This window comes from Hakea prostrata, chromosome 3, assembly GCF_041222555.1.
Source record: "Hakea prostrata isolate BN-2017 chromosome 3, UWA_Hpros_2, whole genome shotgun sequence".
Taxonomy (NCBI): domain Eukaryota; kingdom Viridiplantae; phylum Streptophyta; class Magnoliopsida; order Proteales; family Proteaceae; genus Hakea; species Hakea prostrata.
In genome coordinates, this window is record NC_142602.1 from 55385699 (window position 1) to 55406512 (window position 20814).

General features: G+C 39.9%; 1 non-coding gene and 1 pseudogene across 1 annotated transcript; both read left to right on the top strand.

The window, feature by feature from the left end:
- The first annotated feature begins 5698 nt into the window (after positions 1–5698).
- Positions 5699–5805, top strand: LOC149022541 (small nucleolar RNA R71). The gene has a single exon (XR_016172580.1). It is a non-coding gene; the product is annotated as a small nucleolar RNA R71 (small nucleolar RNA).
- Positions 5806–18613: 12808 nt separating this feature from the next.
- Positions 18614–20814, top strand: part of LOC149022542 (protein NRT1/ PTR FAMILY 5.2 pseudogene) — a 4701-nt pseudogene continuing 2500 nt past the window's right edge.

The following is a 20814-nucleotide window of genomic DNA, read 5'->3' on the forward strand; positions in this document are numbered from 1 at the left end:
GGCTACTGTCTCAAACTCTCCAAATCTCTTTTTTTTAGAAAGGATGTCTTTTATGAATTTCACATAATTTGGCATTTGTTCAAGTGCTTCTACTAATGGTATATTGATGTGGAGCTCCTTCAAAACATCCAAAAATTTCTTGAATTGATGGTTTTGTTGTTGCCTTTGAAATCTTTGAGAAAAGGGGGGTGGTTTATAAGGCAGTTTTTCTGGAGAACCCTGTTGCAATGGGGCTGTAGCTGGTGGTTCAGGACTCTGGTTTTCAGAATCAGATTTGTCACATTCTCCCAGCCGGTACCCTATCTGGCATACCCGAGAGTGTGATCCACAACCCAAAAGATCAAGTTTAGGAACGATCATATCCATTTCGCACAATAACATAATCAAAATCAAGAACAAATCATAATGTTCAAGTAATTTATAATAAAAGTCAAGAAAGGATCTCAGAAGGATCACTATAGAATATCAGAGTGCGGAATAACAAGATACCAATTCAAAAGACAACTGTAGAGTATAGCGGAAATATACCCTACAAACACATGCGGAAGGTAGATCGAAATCTAAATAAAGCTCTAAGCTAATACAAGTAAAGTAAAAGATAAGTCTAGAAGAATGTAGAGAAAACTATTCCACATCTTCAGTCAGCTCTTCTTCTCCTTCAGTCTTCATCTTCTTCACCTTGTGCTTCCTCATACGTATCGTCATAGTATTCAAACCTGTAGAGAAGTCTAACAAAAGATTGTACAAAAAGGAATGAGTTTCGAAAGAAACTCAGTAAGGTAAGTTAATCCATAACAACATAAATAACATGTGGCAAAACATAACAAGATGCAATGCAATATGAGACAGATAATGTATGTATGCAACTAAACTCTATGTATGCTGGTCTCTATGGCAGACATGCTTTAAGTCATAGCACCGTACTTCTTTGGGTAAGTCCGCTCACATCCTCAACCATTTAAGATATCTTGGATTCTCTCACGGATCATTTCACCGGTCTTGAGCAGCCGGTTGGTAATGGGTAAAGTCCACATCAAACCATGGTAAGGGGTTAAGTCAACACACTCTCTCACAACCGTTTGGCATAAGTACCGGCGCATGTCAGGGAAAAGCCTAGCCCAATGCAAGTCATCTACTCAGGTCCAGATACTTCCATTCCTCGTCCCTGAAGATCCTTTCCGGTATCCTTTCCACTAGAGTCCTAATAGTCCCTGACTACGGACTCATCAACCCTATTGGTTATCCACATATGGTAAACGGGAAGCTCTCATGTCCCCTCACAGATCATTTCACCGGTCTTGAGCGCCCATGAGCCCAAGTCTAGCCATATGCAACCCTCCAATAAATGGCCTCTTTTGAGTATCCACAATGTGATCCATGTCCTCTCACGGATCTTTTCACCGGTCTTAAGCGCCCACGAATCCCCATTGCTACCATGGGTCGTTCGGTCTCAATACCCTTCCGATTTGGGTCTGATATAACAGGGGTATATCCTAGCCAAACACTGCTAGACAGCCCTAGGTATGATAACCATTGATTCGGGAAAGCGTCGATGGGCATCTTCGGAAAACAGCCCATACTATTCCCTCCGATGTCTAAGGACAGAAGCATCAATAGGATACTCCCCATTCCCAAACCAAACTTAAGCAAACACATTCTCAGATCAGTCATGACATACACAACCAACAGTTCATCATATGCAAGAGAATGTAAAAGCAAAATCAGATTAAGCAGTAATAAGTAACTCATATAACATGAATAATGAAAAAGATAATATAAATAAGTGCTACTGTTCTCACAGTAGGAAATTAGAATTAAAATACAACAACAGTAGGTAATCTCATAGTTTCATAAAGTAGAAACCAGAGAACAAGCAATCTATGTAGTTAAGGAATCAACTGTCCTTACCTGATTATCGAAGAATATGATCCAAAACCAAAGAGAGCAACTCCAAACTTAGCAAATAGACTCCTAACAATCATAGATACAACATTAGGAAAGATGCCTAAAAGATCAGAGAGCAAACGAATCAATTCGGGCGAAAAACGAAGCTATTGACTCCTTTGGTCGAGTGCTTGGAAGACTGGCCCAGTCGACCAAACAGTCGACCAAGCAAGTCAGTACGGAATTGTACAGAGTGCTTTGGCCATAACTTCCTCGTTTGAAGTCGGATTGATCCGAAATTCGAAGGGGAACTTCCTAGGATGTATTAGAATCATATGGGAAGATAAAATCATCAAGTCATGCTCAAAATATGGGTTCTTGATCTAACCCAAGAAATTAGGGTTTCAACCTTATGGTTCCCATAAAAAGGTTGAGATCACAGAATGAAAGAAAATTAAATAATTGGCCAAAGGCAATAAGAAAATCATAGGAAAACTAATTTAGGTTACTAGAAATATTACCCATGAGGTTTCCCTCGCATGGGAGGTTAACAAGAGTTTCCAGGACTCAAGTAAGGGTTAGGGTTTCAAGAAAATCTTTGGCTAGGGTTGAGATCATGATGATGATCATAGATCTCAAAGAAACGAAGGAGATCACGAAGGGATGGTTGCAAGGATGCAGCATCAACTTCCTGATCTCAATCAAGAACAAGATCAAGAAAAGATAATTAATAATTCAGAAGAGATACCAACCTTGAATTGTAAGAACGGAGAAGAGAGGCTTCAGATCTGCAGAGGAATCTTCGAAATCACAAGAGAGAGTTTCAGAGAGATCTTCTCACGTTCAAAAAGTGTTTAGGAGGCTGCCGTAACTAAGAAACTCGAAGTAGGGTTTAAATAAGAGTGAAAAACCATAATATTACAATTTCTCGGATTTCACCTTCCTTTGGTCGAGTGCTTGGTCGAGTGGCCCACTCGACCAGTCAGTCGACCAAGGCAGAACAACAAGGTTCAAACAGGGATTTGGAGGGCTATACAGGGTCAAATTGAGTGAGGTTTTCTTCTACGAGTCAATCAAGAAGTCTAGTTTCCAGAAATACTTTCAGATCAAGAATTCGAGTTCATTAGGTCCACCAACTAAGATCATCTTCTTTGATGCGCAAGCAGGATTTGACAGACATAGTTCAGCAACTTCGGACAGGGATTTGAAAGGTTATATGGGGTCAAATTGAGTGGGGTTTTCTCCTGGAAGTCCATTACGAAGTCTAGTTTCGGGAAATATATTCGGATTGAGCACAAGAGTTCATTAGTTATTTAAAATAATTCACCCCTCTTCGGTGCGCAGATTTAGAACAAAACTGATGGCTCTCATGGAAAGGCTAGGGGTAATCAAGATTCACCCTAGGAAAAGAGAAACAAAGAATGCACAATATGAAAATGTGTTGGGAAGTTTCCAACAGATAAAAGAACATTAGGGTCTCAGATATGGTTACCTCTCAAAAGAGTTGGTTACCTCCCATGAGAGTTACCCATAATTAACTCTCACAAAAACAACCCAAGATAGATAAAGGAACATCTCATTAGTATTTCAAAATCAAGAATGGAATTAGGAAGGGTCTACCCATGAGAGAAAAGAATGTAAATAAATTCAAAGGAAAGAAATCCTAATATCCCATGGGAAGACTAGGGAGAATAAAGATTCACCCTAGGGAATAAAGATAAAGAAATCATAATAAAGAAAGTCTTGGGGAGGATCCAATGAATTAATAGAAACTAGAAGGGTTGCCAATTGGTCCAAGGAAAAACAAGGATTAACTCCTCAATCATGAGGACACAAGGGAAGGGAAGGTCATGGTAATAGTATGAGACCTTCCCCACAATCATAAAGATAGGTAGAAAATTCAGGGAAAGTATCATCAAGATCGTTGGTGGAATCAAATTCAAGAATCATCGCCATATGGCTTCAAGAACATAGAGTGAATTGGGTAATTAGAGAAGAGGTTATTACTGCAGTGTAATAACCTTCTCATAATCAGAATATCAGAAGTAGAGAAGAAAGAATGAATTAAAGAAGAAACAAATTGAATACCAACCTTTTAGAAGAGAAACCGATGAAGAAATCTGAACAGATGCTTGAGGGTCTTCTTTGGCTTTGAAGGAGAGGATCTAGGGCTCTTCCCACGTTCTCCAAAGGCTTAGAACAGATTGAAAGTGAAAACATGGAGTTCCCCCCTTTTAAATAGCACAAAGAGTCCAAGAATTACTAGGATTTCACCAAACTGACCAAATTGACCCTGCTGATTGATTGGTTGCCAAAGAGGAAGTTCTAAGGCCCTTTCCACGTTCTCTAGAGAGTTAGAAACCTAGTGGGAATGTTTACCACGAAATTAAAAGAAATAAAGCTTTTAAAAACCTTAAAAACAGAAAATTACCAAAATGCCACTGCCTGGACAACTTGTTCAAAAATAGGGATTTAATGGGCCTAACTTCAATATTTTTGGATGGTCTTCTTTCAACACATCATACTACTTACCTAGTATAGAGGGATGTCTTCAAACCAGGTCCAACTAAGCTTTAGGTCCATCAACCGAGTTCTTCTTCACTAGTGAGTAGTTCAACACCAAATCAATTAAGGTTTCCATAAGGAAACACCATCATCAATATCTATGGGTTTTGGGTCAAACACCATATCTTCTACTGAGATGGCCCACGAAGACATCATCCCTCATTTTGGGACATTGGATCAACCCTAAGAGAAAGGTCTGACATGGCTCCCTAAGATTTTCAAAGATAGTAAAACTGAAATCACGGTCAAACTTCAAAGTCAACATTAAACAAAACTGAAATCACGGTCCAACTTTAAAGTCAACATTTAAACAAACCCTTCTTTACCCAAAACAGATAGGGATCCCTGGCTAGGTTTGGGCTGGATTTCACAAGATTGGTCCTTTTGAATAGCCACTGGATCTTCCTTTTCCCCTTTTTCTTGGACAGAAATAGGCTCCTTCGGTTGACTGGACTTAAAATGAGGTGGCTCTAGAGGTTTCCCACTCCGTAATGAAATAACCTTGCAATGCTCTTTGCCTTCACGCCTAGGATTTTCAGTATCACTTGGCAATGATCCTTGAGGTCTATTGCTTACAACATTAGCTAGCTGCCCAACTTGATTCTCCAAATTTCTTAATGAAGTTGCTTGGCTCTGAATAATCGCATCATTCTTTGCCATGTATTCTTTCAATAGAAGCTCAATTGATGAAGAAGGTTCCATAGGCTGAGTCTTCACCTACTGTTAAGCACTTGGAAGCTGATAAGGTCTAGTTGGGATAGATGATGGGCCTACATTTTGTCCTTGACCATTCGAAGAGAAGTTAGGGCACTGCCTCCAACCAGGATTATAAGTGTTGGAATATGGGTTATTAGCTTTGCTGAAATTACCAACATGGTAGGCTGATTCTGGGTTAGATGGACAACTATCAAAGACATGCTCCCCACCACAATATGTACAAGAGACTGCTGGATTTTGTTGAGGTTGTACAGCTGCAGCCAAGTTTACAGATTTTAGCACACTAGTTAGGAATGATACTTGTGCAGTTAAGGTTGTCACTGCATCCAACTCATAAATTCCTACCACCCTCTTACTTGCAGTAGCTATTTCAGCTGGCCATTGGTAATTGTTGTTGGCCATCCTCTCCAAAATCTCATAAGCCTCATTGTAAGACTTTGCCAATATAGCCCCATTTGCTGATGCATCCACTATGGACCGAGTTTGTCCACTTAAACCATTGTAGAAAGTCTCCATCTGAATCCAATGAGGAATGCCATGATGAGGACATTTACGCAAGAGCTCCTTAAATCTTTCCCATCCCTCATATAAAGACTCATTGTCCAACTGTTGAAAACCAGTTATGTCATTTCTGAGCTTGGCATTCTTTGTTGGAGGGAAGTACTTCATCAAGAACTTCTCTACCAAAGCATTCCATGTAGCTACTGATTGTGGAGGTAAGGAGTTCAACCATGCTCTTGCTCTATCCCGCAATGAATAAGGGAATAGCTTCAATCTCAAAGCCTCTTCAGTTGCTCCAGGTATCTTGAAAGAGTCACTTACTTCCATGAAGAGTCTAAGATGGAGATGAGGATTTTCTGTTGGCAGCCCACTGAATTGTCCCACAGTTTGAAGCATTTGGAACATCACCGGCTTAAGTTCAAAATGTAGTGCTTGAATATCTGGCCGTACTATGCTTGGATTCAGCTCATGCAACATGGGGACAGCAAATGGTCTGATGGCTCTATCTCTAATATCACCCTCAGCTACCATATTATTCTCATTATTATTCAATCCATTTCTCACTGCTTCAGCCATTGTTGGAATTGCTGCTACGCCTCGCTGCTCCCTTCTTCTAGCTCGAAATATCCTTTCTATTTCAAAGTCAAAGGGTACCAACTCTAGATCAGGCAGCGTGTTCATACAAGGGTAAAAGCACCTGAGAATAAAAGGAAACTAATATCAAAGTAAAGAAATTTCAGTAGATAACTAAAACTTACTTCTACACTAATTATTAAAGACAAAATTCCCCGGCAACGGCGCCAAAAACTTGTTGCTTGTATCTCAAGATATTACGCAAGTATACGTATCGCAATCAAGTAATAAATGATAAGTAAAGTATCGATCCCATGGAGAATTATAACTTTCAACGTAAAAGTAAAATTGATTTAAATGAAATCAACAAGGTTGATTGGTGATTGACTAACTAAATAACCAAATGACAGGTAAAGAAAACTAAGGAAAACTAAGGAACTAAAATGTAGATTAAGAAATGGAAGAAACTTAGTGAGTGACAAGTGTGTTAGGAATCAAGTTTCCCTTCCCCTGAATTTTATAATGCAGATATTTAAAGCAATACTACAACCCCAAGATAATTCAAGAACTTGGAATGAATGGCAATATGGTATTTTCCAATACACATAAGCTAGCATCCTAAATCAACATTTGCATATTCCTATGAAGAACTGAATTAAGAATGCAATTTAAACCCAATCAAATCAATGGTAATGTGAGGTAATTGGTATTCCTACCCAACCTACTAGTTAACACAACCTAATTAAAGATTATGCTAACTCACACAATTCAACAAACACCTAGACTCCATTAATTTTCCAATTAATGAAATCATAACATTCATTCAAGAAAGATCATTCAAGAACTGAAATTAGTCAATATAACATGCTGAATTCATTAACAATAAAGTGGATTGCAATAAAACTAAAGAACACATGATTAGTTAAATATCAAAATTCAGGTTTAGGTACTACTATCATCCCAACACAGCAAAGATTTAGCCCATAATAGAATTTAAATGCATAAAACCAAGTATAGTTGACATGAGACTAGAAAGTAAGAAGATAGAGTTATAAAAACAAGAAGAAACTAAAGCTTCAATGCTTCCACACGAGCTCCAGCCTTCTTCTCCAGCAAATCAGCAACTCCAGCAACTCCTTGTTTCCACAAGAGCTCCAGCATTCGTTCTCTACCTCTCCTAGCTTCAGCCGAGCACTCTCTTGCCTCCCTCCGCTCAATGTGTCTCATTCCTCTCCTTTGCCCCTCTTCTCTTTCTTCCAAAAATGTCTTCAATCATTTGGTTAGATTCTGGCCATAGGATTAGAACTTTCCTCCTAAGATCAAGGGCTGAGAACAATTATATATTTACAAGAATCATGTCCTTTTAAGTTAGCCCCTTCTGGTCATTTCCACCTGTATAGGATCTAAGAATATTCTGCTACGTTTTGCTGCAGCAACTTCACAGCAAAGTTAGGGGAAAGCTTCTTCTCCTATTATAGCTCTTTACCTACATTTTTCAAAAGAAAGAGAAACAATCAAATTCATCCACAAATCTAAAGAGAAATTCATGTAAAGGTGATAATAATGAGCTAAACAAGATTCAACATGTTAAGACTAAATAAGACTACATCTAATGAATACTATCACTAAAACAAAGACAAAATGCTCTTAAATCAAGCCATCTCAAGTATAAAGTTACCAATCTTAACTCTATTTCATAGAGTTATCAATCGGTTTGAAGGCTGATGTTGAAGATTTTGTTGCCAAGTGTGAGACTTGCCAACGTGTGAAAGCCGTTCATCAACCCCCATCTGGATTGCTTTAGCCCCTTCCTATTCCTAGTTGGAAGAGGGAAGATGTCTCTATAGACTTCATGACTAGCTTGCCTCAGACAAGTAAAGGTAATGACACTGTGTGGGTGATTGTTGATAGGTTGACCAAATCAGCCCATTTTATTTCTATGAAAATCACTCATACTTTGGATAAACTGCTAGGCTTTATGTGGACAATGTAGTTTGTCTACACGGATTGCCTGTGAGTATTGTTTCCGATCATGATCCTAGGTTCACCTCAAGGTTTTGGAATAGTCTGCAGAAAGCCTTGGGAACCCAATTGAATCTGAATACAGCTCATCATCCACAGTCTGATGGATAATCTGAGCGGACAATTCAAATCTTGGAAGATATGCTTAGATCTTGTGTAGTGGATATGGGTGGCAATTGGGATGAACACTTAACTTTGGTTGAGTTTGCCTATAACAACAATTATCAAGCAACAATAGGCATGGCTCCATTTAAGGCTTTGTATGGTAACACTTGTAGAATGCCTTTGTATTGGACTGAGACCGGTGAAAGAAGAGTCTTGGGTCCAGAAATTATTGAAGCTACAAGTGCGATGATTGACATGACTAGAGAAAGGATCAAGTTTGCATAGTCTAGACAGAAATCTTATGCCGACAAGAGAAAACTAATTTAGAATTTCAGATTGGAGAGAAAGTCTTCCTCAAACTACCACCTATGAAGGGGGTGATGAGATTCAATGTTAATGGAAAGCTTAGCCCTCGTTTCATTGGACCTTTTGGGATTTTGGAAAAGGTTGGACCTGTTGCATACCATTTGGCCTTGCCCTCATATCTTGCTGGAGTTCACAATGTGTTTCATGTTCAATGCTTTGGAAGTACATAGAGAACCCGGAACACATACTATAGCAAGCATTCGAAGGACTTAGTGCTGATCTTTCCTACGATGAAGAGCTAGTCGAGATCCTAGACAAAAAGAACAAACAGGTTGCGGAATTGCACCATTCTGTGGTGAAGATTTGGTGGAAGAACCATACCCCTGAAGAAGCTTCATGGGAGAAAGAAGAAGACATGAAGGAAAAGTTTCTTCATCTTTTTGGAAGCACAGGTATGCTTTCAATTTCGAGGACGAAATTTCTTTTAGGGGGGGGGGTGGGGGAGAATGTGAAACCCAGCCCCATCCTAACCCTGACCCTAACCCAGATCCTTTGATATTTGTAGGTTCGAAGACCCGGAGTGGTGGAAGAAGAGACTTGTGGGCCTTCGTAGTTGAAGACTTGGTGTATGACTCAGAGCCCATGGACATTGATAGTGATGCCCCTTACAAGCATGCTTCCAGTCTTGTTTTGAAGGTATTTCTCTAATGTAGACTTGTTAATTGACTTATAGGAGAAAACCCAACTCAATTCAGATCAATCTAGCCCTTCATTTCCCTGGATCAAGCATGTTGTCCATGCTTGGTTGACTGGGCCAGTCGACCAAGCCAGTCGACCAAAGGATGCCCAAATATGAGAAAAAGATCCATTTTGAATATTCTCTTCTCTACTTTAGGGAACCTCGTGTCTTGAACCCTATTTCACACTCCTAGCTTGCTGAGAATGTGGGGAGAGCTTCCCAAAGCATTTCCTTGGTAGTGGTGAAGATTATTCCATTCAAATCATTGCCAATCATTGTTTATTGCCTCCATTTGCATCTACAAGGTATGATTCCACATTCTCAGTCTCTACTCTACTCTCTTTTTTTCTTTTCTTGCTGTTGCAACCTTGGAGTTGATGTTGTAACCTTGCAACCATCACTCCAAGTGTTCATTCTTGCTTAATCCATGATTTCATTCCCTTCATACCCATGCCATGCTCTCATTTTAATTCTTGCATATGCAATGCTATGATTCTCTCCTTATCTTCTTGCATTCTTGTCCTAAACTGAGGTATGAAGTGTGCTAAGTTTATGTTCTATGCTACCATATGATTCTAATCCATTTCTTATCAATTACCCTAGCTAATTCCTTCATTTCCATTGCAATTTCAATTGATTTCAATTCATGCTATGATTCTTGTATTTAGAACATAGGGTTTCAATTTGGGGATTTCTAATTAGACCATTAGATTATGCTAATTACTTGTTGTATAGTGTCCTTATACTATTACAATGAATCCCTCAAAGTTTCGGATCGAGCTAAGCTCTGGAAGATCGATTTCGGGCCAAAAAGCACTATTCAGCCCCGACACTATTCACTTGGTCAACTGGGTCAGTCGACCAAGTCAGTCAACCAATTGATTGTTGAATTGTGCACTTTTCCGATTTGATTCGTTCGACCTCCGATTTTTCGATTTCTTTTCTAATCTTTCATTTATGACTATGTGACTATTACACTGATGTTGGCAACTTAGTAGGCTTAGCTTATTGGTTGTATCATGACATCATATGACTACTGTAGGTACATTGTGACAGTAGCATCATGTTTATTTATTTTTGTTTATCATGTCTATTTATTTTTGTTATTTACTTATACACTTGATCATGCGATGTTATGACGTATCTTTCAATATGATGATGTATCATGTATGTATGATATGATGAAACTGAGAATGTGATTGGATAAGTATGATTTGGGATTGGGGAATGTCCTTTTGACATTAATGTCCTTGGAAATCGGAGGGAATAGTATGGGATGTTCTCTGAAGATACCTATCAATGCTTTCCCGGATCATTAGATGACATACATAGGACTTGTCTAGATGTGTTGGCTAGGACATCCCCGTTGTATCAGACCCGAATCAGGAGGGCATTGAGACCAAACGACCCATGATTGTAGTATGGTTTGATGGGCACTCAAGACCGGTAACCAACTCGTGAGAGGACATGAATCATACTACGGATACCCGAAAGGGGCCATTCACTGGTAGGGTTGCAAATAGCTAGACTTGGGCTCACGGGCACTCGAGACCGGTGGGTTATATTCGTGAGAGGACGTGAGTGCTTCCCGTCTTCTATTTGTGGATGACCAATATGGTTGGTGAGTCCAGTGAGTAATATCCGTGACTCTAGTGTGAAGGATACTGGAAGGATCCCGGGATGAGAGGAATGGACGTATCTGGATCTGACATGATATGACTGAGTAGATGACTTGAATTGGGCTAGGGTTTACCTTGACATGCACCACTACTTAGACCAATGGTGATGTGAGAGAGCGGTGACTTAAACCCCAGCCATGGATTGTCCCGAGGGATGCAGGACCCATTACCAACCGGTGATTGAGTGATTGAGACTTACCTAATGAAGTATGGTACTATGACTTAAAGCATGTCTACTATAGAGACCAACATATGTAGAGTTAGAATCATACTTGCATCATGTGTTTCATATCATTTTGCATCATGTTATGATTTGTATCATATGGTTTATGTTTTATGGAATAACTGCCTTGCTGAGTTCTGTCAAACTCATTCCTTTCTGTGCAATTGTTTTATTAGATTTCTCTGCAGGTACCGAAGAAGCTGATGGCTCATACCTCAAGGCAGACCAGGATCTCCCATACTACACTGAAGGTCTTGGCCATTATGAAGGTTACGGTGAAGATACCTAGGGTGGTTACCCTCCGTACCAAGATTAGCCCGACCTTTGTGTGGGAAAGGCCCTGCTTAGTTTCCTTTGTGTACACCTATGAGGATATAATGTATAAAACTGAGGAGACCTTAGCTAGGCCTTTGTATTGTCATTCTGGAACCTGGATCTGTAACTTAAATTTTCACTGATATACTCTTTAAATTTTTGTATCTATAAGTTACCTTTGATTGACTACTTTTCGATGTGTACTGAAGGAGTGAATTCCACTCACTTCCTTCCATTTGATTATACACTTGGTATCATTTTATTCTGCACCTCGATTATTTGTTCTTATCTTATTCTTGATGACATTTATTATATGTTTTTACCTTAATTATTATTGTTCATGATTGTGTTATCGCATATGTGGGAGGCATGGTTGCTCGATACTTGATCCTTGGGACTATTGATCACATACCCAGGTATGCCTGGAAGGGTACCAACTGGGTGGACGTGACACCACTTCAAGGTCAAACACCTACAAGTCACTTCGTTATCTAAACAGATAGGGTGTCCAAGCAAGGTTTTGGGATGGATTTCACAGTAATATCCATTAGGAGGACATGAATCACATTGTGGACAATCAATACCGGTGCTTAATATCCATGAGAGGCCATTGATTGGTACGGTTGCAGAAGTGGAACTTGGGCCCTGGAACTCAAGATCGGTGACATGATCCGTGAGATGAACATGGAACTTCCTATTAACTTGATGTAACTGACCAATAGGGTTGACGAGTCTGTAGTCCAAATTGGTGGCTACCATAAAGATACGCTGACTCTAGGGAGAAGGATACCAGAAAGGATCCCAGGATGAGAGGAATGGAAGTATCTGGATCTAAATTGATATAACTAAGTAGAAGACTTGCATTTGGCTAGGCTTAACCCTGACATGCGCCAATACTCAGACCAAACGGTGATGTGAGAGAGTGTTGACTTAAACACCAACCAAGGTTGTCCGAGAAGGTTTCATTACCCATTGCCAACCGGAGAACCCAAGATATTGAGATGGTTGAGGGAGAGTGATTTTGGACCCTATGTGAAACCCAACCCTAACCTTAACCCGGATACTCTATTGTTTGTAGGTCCGAAGACCCGAAGTAGAAGTGGGAGTCAACTATGGGCCATATCAGTGGAAGACATGGTGTTCAACTCCGAACCCATGGAGATTGACAATGATGCCCCATACTTGGAGACCTTGATGGAATTAGGAAAGAGACTACACTTTGATGAATAGAAGTTTGGCTGATGACCTTAGAGCTTGGTTGGACATGATTTGAAGGCATTCCTCCATACTAGGTGAATTATAGTTTATGTTGTGAGAAGCCCAATTGATTTTGATAAGAGTTAGACCTTCATTTCCCTGTTTCAAGCTTTGCTGACAGCCTGGGATGACTGCCTAGGTCAACTGAGCCAATCGACCCACAAAGACAAAATCTGTGCAAGATTCTTTGTTTAGGTTTATGATGCTCTATATAATAGAAATTTGTGTTTCTTAGCCTCCTTTGTTTCTAAAACCCATAGAGAACGTGGAGAAATCCTCTCAAAGCCTCTTCTTAGTGTTGGTGAAGAACTCTTGCAAATTCTTAAGTTTCCTCTCTTGTTTTTCAATCAAAGGTTAGTAATCTCTCTTCTATGGTATTGATCTACCCTTACTATGATCTATTCTTTGTACTGAGATTATTAAGAAGATGCTGCATCCTTGCAATCATCTCTTCTACAATATCCATTCATTCTCATATGCTATGATCTTCATACTTAATCTTAACCATGATGCTTATCAGTTCTTCATGAAACTATGATCATACTCTTGATTTGATTTCTCTAGCATTATAGATGCATCTTCATGATTATTCATATCCTTGATTTACTGTGTTAATCTACTAGAATGAGATCTCATCATCTCTAGTTCTTCTCTTGAGTTCATAGTTTGTTTTCATTGAAAACTATGATTTTATCAAATTAGAAAGTATGATTCTAAATTAGTAAGTATTGGTTTTGATCATTGTTCGATGTCTAATCTATGCTAGTTAGTCTTAGATTACGGTTTTAGAGATTCCCTCCAAGTTTCGTAGCGTTTCGAATCTTGTAGAATAGGTTTCGGATCAAAAATTTGTTTTTGGATGTGTACTGTTCATTGGGTCGACTGGACCAATCGACCCAACCAGTCTTCCCAGCATGACAACAAGGGATTTCTTGGCCGTCTTGATCCGTTTGATGTCTATTCTTTTAGGATTGCTTCCTAATGATTCTTTAATCCTTGTTTAGGGTTTGTTTGCTAACTTTGGATCCATTCTCTTGTTCGTCCGGAATATCTTCAAATCTATTTAAGGTAAGGACAATTGTTTCCATATTAACATAGATTGCGTGAATCCTAGTTTCTAAATTGGGAAACACATAGATTTACTAACTGATATTGTAGTTTTAATTATGATATTACTACTGTAAGTATAGTAGGATCATACTTTTACATTTCCTTTATGTACTTGATCATGTATGGACTCTTACTCATATATGTTGCATATTCAATTGATCTTGTCTTTATGTATTCTTTCATATGATGAGATATCAGTTGTGTACATTATGACTGAATTGGGATTGTGATTGATTAGGTATGATTTGGGATGGGGAATGGCCTTTTGACATTTCTATCCTTGGACATCAGTGGGAATAGTATGGGATATTTCCAATGCTGCCCTTTGATGCTTTCCCAGATTATTGGTTGTCATACCTAGGACTTGTCTAGTAGTGTTTGGCTAAGAATTCCCAGTTATATCAAACTCGATTCGGAAGGGTATTGAGACCAAGTAACCCGTGGTAGCAATGGGGATTTATGGGTGCTCAAGACTGGTGAGTTATATTCGTGAGAGGACATGAATCATATTGTGGTTACACGTATCTTCAGGTACTTTGAGGTGGGATTAGATGATGAGGAGAGGGCGACTCGAGGTATGGGATATTCCATCAGTGCGAGGTCTATTGCACTGATGCTGTTAGACCAGGTGGAGAGGTCTCTAGGTCCAGAGGATGAAACCGAGTGTGAGGATGAGGATGGGGTGGCACCAGTAGATGAGGGACAGGATGCTGCTTATTTTGATGATCAAGATGGAGAGGATGCAGAGATGCATGATTCCGGTCAGGATGATCAGGGGATTCCTGCACCACACTTCTAGGTAGGGGGCCCATCACATGCCGCTCCAGAGACACTAGACTTATATGCACAGATGCTTTCCATGACTTCCATGCTAGAGAGGATGGAGGTCAGGGCAGAGCAGATGTATGAGAGGATGGAGGTGAGACATGCACAAATAGAGTCTAGATAGGAGTATATGCAGTCTCAGCTCACACAGATTTCGGACGATGTTAGGGCACTTCGAGATCAGAGGCAGTCTCCTAGATAGACATATTGTACTAGGATTTCAGTTATGCTTTTCAAATGGAACTTGATGTAAAACTTTCTTAAGTTAATGAAATTCGCTTTTGTTTCACTTTATTATTGTGCATTATTCACTTTCATTTTACTTCATTAAGTGATGCTTGTTAAATTATAATTATGGTATGCTATTCAACCATTCACTTATGCTTCATTAATTAAGTTTCTAGTACGAGTTATCTATTACTCACTCTAAGAACACAGGAGTCACTTCTGGATCTATGACTCGGGAATGTCCCGTTATCGTTTCTGTGGTTGGGGTTTCACTTGAAGTTGGGCTCTGAAACCACTCTGTCACATCCACCCAGCCAGTACCCTACAAGGCATACTTGGGTTATGTGATCCATAGTCCCAAGGATCAAGTACCGAGCAACCATGCCTCCCACATAAGCGATAACACAATCATGAACAATAATAATCAAGGTAAAAGCATATAATAAAAGGAATCATTAACAATATAAAAGCAAGAGAATCAGAGCACGGAATAAAAGATACCAAAGTATATATATAATCCAAAAAGAGAGAGAGTGAGCAAAAGTCACTCCCTCAGTGGCAACGGAAAGTAGATCAATCAAAGTTAAGTTACAGATCAAAGAATTTAAAAGAGTATATCAGTTAAAGTTAAAGTTACAGATCCAAGTTCCAAACTAACAGTATAAAGGCCTAAGCAAAGGTCTCCTCAGTTTTATACAACATATCCTCATAGGTGTACATGTAGGAAACTAAGCATGGCCTTTCCCACACCAGGGTCGGGCTAATCTTTGTACGGAGGGTAACCACCCTCAGTATCTTCACCGTAACCTTCATAGTGGCTAGGACCTTCAGAGTAGTATGGGGGATCCTGGTCCATCTCGAGGTAGGAACCATCAGCTTCTTCAATTCCTGTACAAAAATCTAACAAAACAATTGCACATAAAGGAATGAGTTCAAAAGAACACAGCAAGGCAGTTATTCCATAATACATAAGTCATATGATACAAAACAGAACATGATGCGAAATGATATAAAACAAATGATGCAAATATGATTCTAACTCTACATATGCTAGTCTCTATGGTAGACATGCTTTAAGTCATAGCAAAAACATACTTCTTTAGGTAGGTCTCAATCACTCAGCACCGGTGGGAATTGGGTCTTGCATCCCTTGGGACAATCCATGGCTGGGGTTTAAGTCACCTCTCTCTCACACCTCCATTTGGTCTAAGTATTGGCGCATGTCAAGGTGAAGCCTAGACCAATGCAAGTCATTTACTTAGTCATATCATGTCAAATCCAGATACGTCCATTCCTCCCATCCCAGGATCCTTTCCGGTATCCTTCACACTAGAGTCACGGATATTACTCACCAGACTCACCAACCATATTGGTCATCCACAAATAGTAGACGGGAAGCTCTCACGTCCTCCCATGGATATAACTCACCGGTCTCGAGCACCCGTGAGCCCAAGTCTAGCTATTTGCAACCCTACCAATAAATAGCCCCTTTCGGGTATCTGCAGTGTGATTTATGTCCCCTAACGGATATGACTCACCGGTCTTTAGCACCCATCAAATCACACTACTACCACGGGTCGTTCAATCTCAATGCCCTTCCGGTTTGGGTCTGATACGACAAGAACATCCTAGCCAACACATCTAGACAAGTCCTATGTATGTCATCCAATAATTCGGGAAAGTGTCGATGGGCACCTTCGGAGAATGTCCCATACTATTCCTTCCGATGTCCAAGGACAAAAATGTTAGAAGGACATTCCCCAATCCCAAACCATACTTAGTCGATCACATGCTCAATTCCATCATATCATACATGATTGACATTTCATCATATAAAAAGAGATAGAATGTAACACGATTGATCACATATGTCATTATCAAAATAAGTAAGCATGGTAATCCAAAATGATATATAATATGGTACTATTGTTATGAAGTGTATATAGCAGTCACAAGATGTTTAAAATATTACAAAGAACGTAAATCTACCACATTTCCAACATAGCAGCAAGATTCACATAAATCATTTAATTATGACAATAACCGTCCTTACCTTAATTGACTCGAAAATAATACCATGTATCACTTAGAATAATCCCCAAATCAGTGCTTGTACCCTAGACAACATATGAGCAGCATTAGAGAAGGAAACAATCAAATCGGAGTTCAAAAGAAGAAAATCGAGCAAGTACAAGATTTCTGTTCTAAGTTGGTCGACTGACTCACTCAACCAAGCAGTCGACCAAGATGAACAATGACAGGCTGAATAGTGATTTTTGGTCCAAAACCTAGCTTCCGAGGCTCAGATCAATCTGAAACTTGGAGGGATTGTTAGGAATAGTATAAGAACACTGTCTAGCAAGTATTATCATAATCTAATGGTCTAATTAGGAATACCCAAATTGAAACCCTATGTTATATATGTTAAACATCAAGAATTGAAATGGAATTTGTTGCAATGGCAAGGAACAATGGGGAATCAGCTAAGGGAATGATAAGAAGTAGATTAGAATCATAACCCAACAACAAATCAGTCCTAGCATACATATACACATCAGTTTAGATCAAAGAAATAAGTTGGAATGGAAAGAATCATGGAAATGCAATGCTAATAATCGAATGGCCAGTATAGCATAGCAAGAACGGAAGGAAACTAGTGTAAATGAAAGGGGAAACACATGACTAAGTGTTTGCAAGGTTGTAGCACTTTAGTCATGGTCTCAACAGCAAGGAGGAGAGGAATAAGTAGAATAGAGGATGAGAGAGAGAAAACATACCTTAAGGAAGCAAATGGAGATGAAATGCAATGATTGCACAAATATTCTTCACAAACTCCAAGAAATGGCTTTGGGGAGCTCACTCCTTGTTCTTTGGAGTCCAAATGAGTAGGGTAGGGTTCTATTCACGAGGTCCGAATAAGTAGGCTTAAAATAATCAAGAAAATTGGAATTTTCGTATTTAATAATCTGCTGGTCGACTAACAGGTCGATGCGTCGATCGACCGATCGATCAGTCGATCGTGAGCTGATCGATCGTCGATCGATCGACCAAGCCATGACAGCAACTTCAAACAGGGAATTGGAAGGCCGGACTGATCCAAATTGAGTTGGGTTTTCTCCTACAAGTCTAGATTAGAGGAATACCTTCGAAACAAGACCGAAAGCACATCATGTCACATCCACCCAGCCGGTACCCTATCTGGGTATACCCGGATGTGATCCACAGCCCCAAAGATCCATAGTTCGGTGACCACATCAACAATAACACAATCATGAACAATCAATATTAAGCTACAATCAATAAAATAGAATTCAGGAATAAGATATCATGGATAATCAGAGTGCGGAAATAAATATCAAATCAGATAAATTAAGAAGACAGTGGGCGGAATCCACTCCTTCACCAAGCGGAAGTGAGGTCAAACTTTAGTTTAGTACAAGTCTCAAGTTATGAAGGTAAGTTAAAGTTATTACAATTCTTCTAAGTTTAACTGTCACAAAAAGAAGTGGTAACTACTCATAAGTCTCCTCCACATTGGATATGTCCTCCTCAAAGGTGAGGACCATGGAGATCCAAAATGACTGCTCCCATAAAACTCCACGGCTAACCCTGGTACGTCGGGTGATCTTCTTCGGTATGGTCACCGAAGTCTTCAGCGTAGCTAGCCTCCGGATAATAGTATGAGGTATCCGGGACCGCCTCAAGGAGGGTGCCATAAGAGTAATCACCTGTAGAATAGCCTAACAAAATATTGCAACAGAAAAGGAATGAGTTCAAAAGAACTCAGCAAGGAAGTTATTCCATCACACATAAACCACAAGATAATCATAACATGATGCAGATGATATGAAGCATATAATGCAATATGATTTTATTCTAAGTATGCTGGTCATCTATGGTAGACATGCTTTAAGTCATAGCACCATACTTCTTTGGGTAGTCTCAGTCACTCATCACCGGGGGAAATTGGGTCCTGCATCCCTCTCGGACAAATCCATGGTTGGGGTTTCGGTCACCACTCTCTCACATCACCGTTTGGTCTAAGTATTGGCGCATGTCAAGGTATAGCCTAGCCCAATGCAAGTCATCTACTTAATCATATCATGTCAGTTCCAGATACGTCCATTCCTCCCCTCTCGGGATCCTTTCCGGTATCCTTCACACTAGAGTCACAAATATTACTCACCAGACTCATCAACCCTATTGGTCATCCACAAATGGTAAACGGGAAGCTCTCACGTCCCTCTCACGGATCATTTCATCGGTCTTGAGTTCCCGTGAGCCCAAGTCTATCCATTTGCAACCCTACCAATACATGGCCCCTTCCGGGTAACCGTAATGCAATTTATATCCTCTCACGGAGTGGATACCGGTCTTGAACGCCCACAAATCCATACTACTACCACGGGTTGTTCGGTCTCAATGCCCTTCCTGTAATATCCAGCCCTATTCTAACCTTGACCCTGACCCGGATCCACTGTTGTATTCAGGTCCGAGGACCCGAAGCGGTGGAAGAAGAGATTTATGGACCATCCTGATTGATGATCATGATTCGGAGACCGAGCCCATGGACATTGACAATGATACCCCTTGCTTAAATGCATTGTCAGTGTTTAAGGAAAATCTGCGCATCGGAGAAGATTAATATGGTTGATGTACCAAATGACCTCCTGTGCACAATCCGAAGGTATTCCCCGAAACTAGACTTCTTGATTGAATTGTGGAAGAAAACCTCACTCAATTTGACCTTGTATAGCCTTTCAAATCCCTACTTGAAGTTGCTGTTCTAAACCTAAGTTTTCTGCTGAAAACATTTTGGTCGATCATTTTTGTCGATACCATCGACCAAGGACCATCGACCAAAATGTCCCAATCTGCCAAGTTAATGATTCCATGGAATATTCCTTTTCTATTTAATATGACCTCGAGCCTTGAGCCTTTTGCAATCAGTTTTCTCACCTGGGAACGTGGGGAGAGCTTCCCAAAGCAGCTCCTTGGTTAGTGTGAAGGGTATCTCATCAAAGACACTTAGTTTATCATTGATTCTTGCCTTCATCTTCTACACTAAGGTATGACTCTTCATTCCACTCTCTACCCTACCATTTTCTACTCTTTTCTATTGTCATCTTGCTGATGGGACATTTGGAATGGTGCTGCAACCTTGCAACCACCACTCCAAGTGCCTACTTATGCTCAATCCATGATTCCCTTAGCCATTCATTGATGCTAATGCTTATATCTCATGACTAGCATATGCATTCCATGATTTACCTATTAACATCAAACCATTTGATATCAAACTGAGCTATAAAGTGTATTATGTTCATGTTTAACATTGCCATATGATTCCAATCGAATTTCTATTAGTTCCTCTAGCTATTGCATGCTATTCCTCATCAATGCAATCAATTCCAACTCATGCCATGATGTTTATCACTTGAACTTGAGCTATAAAGTGTATTATGTTCATGTTTAACATTGCCATATGATTCCAATCCGTGAGAGGACGTGAGAGCTTCCCATTTACTATATGTGGATGACCAATAGGGTTGATGAGTCCGAAATCCGGGATTTCGCTGACTCTAGTGTGAAGGATACCGGAAAGGATCGCCGGGGGCGAGGAATGGACGTATCTGAATCTGACTTGACCGACTGAGTAGATGACTTGCATTGGGCTAGGCTTTACTGTGACATGCTCCAGTACTTGACCAAATGGTGATGTGAGAGAGCGGTGACCGATTCCCCTTACCATGGTTTTTGATGAC